The following is a 6,078-nucleotide window of genomic DNA, read 5'->3' on the forward strand; positions in this document are numbered from 1 at the left end:
AAACAGTCGCCATTTTTTTGCAATTACAGAGTGGTATTCAGTTAACAGAATAACAATTACCTTCGTGTAAGCTTCATGAGAGACAGCTGAAGATGGGAAAAAAAAAAAAAGAAAGAAAAGAAAACCAAAAGAAAAAAACAAAAACAAATAAAAAAAAAAGAAACCAAAAACCAAACTACTGTTCCCATATATAACTAATTTGTGCTGTGCACCAACAAGAACCTGATTTAATTTCCATGCCAATTTACCATCCCCAGACTGTACCAGGCAAGGTTAGTGGCTATTGAAAATACCACCAGGACAGGGCTAGCTAAAGACACATGTGATAGTGTGTTAACTACACAACAAAAGACACTGTACAGTTTAAAACCAAATCTTACACAGCCTTACATTTCAATTATTTTGTTTAAAAGGAGTGAATTTTGTACAGGGGGGTTAAATGATTTATAGACAAAAAAAATAAAACTGTGCTAGAACCAACTTATTCATCATCTTCTTCTTCGTCTTCTTCTTCTTCCTCCTCTTCCTCATCCTCTTCATCATCTTCCTCTTCCTTCTTTTTCTTGCTCTTCTCAGCCTTGACCACCCCCTTTTTCTTTGCATCAGGTTTTCCTTTAGCTCTTTAGGCAGCAATATCCTTCTCGTACTTCTCGTTCAGCTCGGCGGCCTTCTTCTCATAGGGCTGCTTGTCAACTGCGGAAGTGTTGTTCCACATCTCTCCTAGTTTCTTTGCAGCATCACCAATGGATAAGCCAGGATGCTCGCCTTTGATTTTTGGGCGGTACTCAGAACAGAACAAGAAGAAGGCTGAAGGAGGCCTCTTGGAGGCATTGGGGTCCTTGAACTTCTTTTCAGTCTCCTCTTTGGGGGCGGGGATGTACGTTTTCATTTCTCTTTCATAACGAGCCTTGTCAGCCTTTGCCATATCTTCAAATCTCCCCTTTTCTTTAAAAGACATGGTCTTCCACCTCTCTGAGCACTTCTTGGAGAACTCTGAGAAGTTGACAGAAGCATCCGGGTGCTTCTTCTTGTGCTCTTCTTGGCAGGTTTGCATAAAGAATGCATATGAGGACATTTTGCCTCTTGGCTTCTTAGGTCTCCTTTGCCATTGTTTAGTTGATTTTCCTCCGCGAGGCACAGAGTTGCCCAGTGCCCGTCTGGCTCTTGCTTACCCTGGCGTAAATATTGGGCTCTCATGGGTCACCAAGATCAAGAATAAGAAAAATTGAAGGCAACCTCTCACCAGGCACTAGCTGCAAAAAGAAAAAAAAAATTCATTTTGTCAAGATCAACTACAAGTAAGCTTAGGCTGAGTTTTTAGTATTCTTTTTTTCCTTTCAATTAAATGATGTTTAGTCTATATAATGGTAATCTAGGATGCATAATGAATTATTAACAATTTTTAGAGTTCTTCTTTTTGTGACCTTACCTTCTTATTGTTCTTATGGCTTAGAGATATTTTTCCCATTATTTCATTTTCTTGTTTGATCAGTCTCATACCAATGAATCATTCAGTGAATATCACAATTTATCGCCCCTATTTTATGCTTCCTCTTTCTTTCCCTTTCTAGAATCTTACTTAGCCCATCCCTTCCTTTCCTTAATTCCTTCTTTCTTGCCTGCTCTTTCATGCCCTTCCCTTCTTCCTTCCTAACCAAATTTCTCCCCCTCCTCCAGTTTGCCTCTTTGTATAGCCTCACTAAGTAGCTCTTGATAGCTTCACACTCACCAACTTCCTGCCTAAGTAGCCAAGATTACATCATGAGCTAGATTATCCTCTTGAAATTCCATGCCCAGCTATACATTTATTTCTTCTTTTTTTTTTTTTTTTTTTTTTTTTTTATTACTTTGGGTATTTCTTTTTTACATTTTGAATGTTATTCCCTTTCCCAGTTTCCGGGCAAACATCCCCCCATCCCTCCCCCTCCCCTTCTTTATGGGTGTTCCCTCCCCATCCTCCCCCCATTGCCGCCCTCCCCCCGACAGTCTACTTCACTGGGGGTTCAGTCTTAGCAGGACCCAGGGCTTCCCCTTCCACTGGTGCTCTTACTAGGATATTCATTGCTACCTATGAGGTCAGAGTCCAGGGTCAGTCCATGTATAGTCTTTAGGTAGTGGCTTAGTCCCTGGAAGCTCTGGTTGCTTGGCACATTTATTTCTTCTTAATGAGTTAAAAATATTCTTGTACAACTATAAGATATTATAAAGAGATACTGTATGTTCCCTGGCTTATTGCTTCATCGGAAGAACCTTGAAAAGTCCATATGTCTAATATCACAACATGCACACACAAAAACATACAACAGTGTAGGTGATGTGTATAATATTTGCAGCACTATGTCTCCTTTTGTGACCAAGGCCACTCCTCTCTTTCCTTCTATACCACTTCCTTGGAAACACAAATAATAGTGACAATACTTTCTTTATCTTGTCATGTCAGCATTTAGACAAATGGAATCATGGAATCACACATGTAGTATTTTGCTCTTGATTGCTTCCTCTTCAAAGATGTATATTAATAAGTATAAAGTAAATCAATAAGACACCTATTTCTGGTTCAGAATAAGGATCCATGGAGAAATAATATTGAAAATTGGTTATTAATTTACCCATTAATGCACTAAATATTCTCTAGTTTATAGAAACTCAGAGTAAAAGTGCCATAAAATTCACATGTAGAAATCACAAGAATGAAATTCTCTACTCCCCTGTCTAGGCACCGTGCATAGTTGCTATTTGGGATGATATAGTAGACTGAGTTTGTATGAAACTGTCAAACTAGTCCACAGAACGCAGGATACTGTATTCTGTCAGCAAAATATGAGTGAAACTGTGACCATTCTGTTGAAAGTACTGGCATCTCACTGGAATTTTATGTCACATTTTCCTAATAGTTATGAGTGTCAAATAGAATTAATGTCAGTATGTATTGTATGAACTATTTTTTTTAATCTGTTGTGTCTTTTGATTACTAAGTACCTGATGGGTTTTGTTTTTTATGTTTCTTTCTAGATTAATATATTAACACATCAAAAACAATATTTTAGTTTGCTGGAAATGGTTTAGAAATAAATTTGCCCATTCAAGTAATTGCTTTTTAATTTTCAAATTTTTGACTGGCAGTACTGCTCACAAGAACTATGCAAGGTCAAGTCAGATGAACTCCAGCATAGAGAGTGGAGGTGGACATAAAGTCTCACCAAAGGCACTATAAGTAATTGACTCCTGAGAATTAGAATGCCTGTTTTCTGCCAAGTGTTGTCCCATGATTAGTGGAATGCCACACATGCAAAACCAAATGAACAGCACAAAATAGGCTGGACAATTGGGGAGGTGAAGAGAAAGCAAACGTTTAGGCAGACAAATGGGTGGATCTTGTGAGAAGCTGGGTCAAAATTCATTGCAAAAAATTTTCAAAAAAATAATAAAAGTCAATTGGACAACTTTTTTTCACTAAGAGATTACAATTTTGCCATGGTGTCTGAGGATTTTTACCTAGCCAAGCATGTCAGACTTTCTTCAGCTGTTTTCCTTCTCGATATATAGAAATCATTCTGGCAAAATTTTAGCATTCAGATTCATTTTTCCATTGTGATTTTACTTACACATATTCTTTGAGGATATTGGTAGCTTTATTTGTTTGTTTTTTTTTAAACAATTGAGACATTTTACAGTTGTGTTAGACACTCTGTTATCTAGCACTATAAATATAAACCATTTATTTAGAGCTTATCTTGTGAAATGTTGTTGTGCCTATATACAGTGTTGCAGCTGATTTTTGTTTTTACTTTGTTTGGTTGGTTTGGAGAGGGGTTTTCATGTATTTTAAAGCCCTCTTACAGTGAAAATAACATTGAACTACTGATCCTCCTACCTCCTGCCTTCTGAGTACTGAGATTAAAGTCATATGCTATTATGCTAGGTTTATAAGATGAAACCCAGAGGTCTCTGTGTAGGTTATCTGAGTGAGTACTCTATGAAGTGAGCTAGAGTTGCACAACCTAATTTTAACTATTGTATTTCATTTTTCCTCTGTGTCTTCTTTTCCATTTTTACCACAATGTTAGGGACTACGTTTGACACTATTCAACAGTAATTCCTTCTACATGTTATTCTCATGAGATGACCAAAGTGGTCATCAGTTATAACTGATAAATATCTTGTTATAGAACATGTGATTTCATTTGAAAATTCATTATATTGCTATACTCCATTAAACATTAGATAATTAAAGAGAAAGTATGAAATAAATAAAATATTTAATCACACTAATATAACAGTACCAGCATTCAGTGAATTAATTTCAATGTTTTAAGAACATTCCAAAATTAGAGGTTTAGTATGTAGAGAAAAATGAATACATAGTACCATATACAAAAATATTTTGAAATATAAATGTGAATGACAATGTGATAATTAAAGTATTACATGCAATCAAAAGACTACCCAATCTATAATGAGCTAACAAAAACTTTCTTAAAATAGAAAGGTTTCTGCCTGTCTCAGAACTTTCTGTACCCAAATTCCTTGAGGGAGAGAACTGGACTCACAGAAGTGCAGACAATTCTGACAGTTCAGGGGAGAAAACTACTTCTGTTCACATTCTTGGCCCAAGAGGAATGCGCCTAGTGCCCTCTGTGCCCTCTGGGCACAGGAACCTAGGAGCTGGCAGGGTCCTGTACCTGACTGCGCCAAGAGCTGAAAGCTAATCACCAGGAACTCTGACACACCTGAGAGCAGAGGTAAGACCAAATCTTCTGCTACAAGTGACCCACCTGGAGGCTTCAGGGAACACAAACTCAGGAGCAGTCTGTGACAGGACATTTCGGTTTTCTGTCTACACTCTGTGCTATCTCACACACTCAACTCCTTTTTTCCAAAATCTGGCTGAAAGAAAACAGGTCTACAGGAGTGCTGACACACAGGCTGACAAAAAGTTCACTCCACTGTCAGAGACAGCAAGACAAGGTAAGACAAGAGACAACCTGATAGCTAAGGGAAGCACAACAACCTAAGCAACAGAAACCAAAACTATTAGCCATCATCAGAGCCCCAGTTTTCCCACAAAAGCAAATACAGGATGTGCAAGCACAATGGAAAAACAAGACTTGTATTAAAGCAACATTTCATAATGATGATAGAGAACTTTAAGAAGGACATAAATAACTCCCTTAAAGAAATACAGGATACCTGGAGATAAGTGCCAAGGAACAAGTCCCCTGTGTCTGAGACACCACCAGAACCTGAAGGGACCAACCAGATAAATAGTTCTCTGCACCCAAATACCATGGGAGGGAGAGCTAAAACTTCAGAAAGGCAGATAAACCTGGGAAACCAGAAGAGACTACACTCTGCCCACATTACTGATTCCAGAGGAAAACACCAAACGTCATCTGGAACCCTGGTGCACGGAATCTCCCGGAAAGGGCGGCACAGATCTTCCTGGTTGCTGCCCCCAAGGAGAGTTCATAAGCAACACTCCACGAGTAAACTTGAGCCTCAGGACCACAGGTAAGACAAACCTTCCTGCTCCAAGCAACCTGCCAGGTGAAATCAGGACACACAGAGGCAAAATTCCTCTAGGACCAGACACTTCTGGTTTTTAGCGGGATTCCCAAACTTGCGGATCCCTGCTCGCAGCAGCTCACTGCTCCCAAACCCCGTGGGAGAGAGAGCTCACAGCCCGGACAGGTGGGCACTCCTGAGAATGCAGAGTGGAAGAGACTAACAACACTGCCCACCCCTGCCCACATCCCTGGCCCAACAGGAAACTGTATACGGCCTCTGGGTTCCTGGAGATAAGCACACAGGAGCAGCAGGTCCCATGCGTCTGAGACACCACCTGAACCTGAAGGGACCGACCAGATAAACAGTTCTCTGCACCCAAATACCATGGGAGGGAGAGCTAAACCTTCAGAGAGGGAGACACACCTGGGAAACCAGAAGAGACTACAATCTGCCACATTACTGATTCCAGAGGAAAACACCAAATGTCATTTGGAACCCTGGTGCACGGGAAGCTCCCAGAAAGGGCTGCGCAAATCTTCTTGGTTGCTGCCCCCACAGAGAACTCATAAG

General features: G+C 39.7%; 1 pseudogene; it reads right to left on the reverse strand.

The window, feature by feature from the left end:
- Positions 1-481: 481 nt before the first annotated feature.
- Positions 482-4,824, reverse strand: LOC116910955 (annotated as a pseudogene).
- Between the last annotated feature and the right edge of the window lie 1,254 nt (positions 4,825-6,078).

This window comes from Rattus rattus, chromosome 10, assembly GCF_011064425.1.
Source record: "Rattus rattus isolate New Zealand chromosome 10, Rrattus_CSIRO_v1, whole genome shotgun sequence".
Classification (NCBI taxonomy): domain Eukaryota; kingdom Metazoa; phylum Chordata; class Mammalia; order Rodentia; family Muridae; genus Rattus; species Rattus rattus.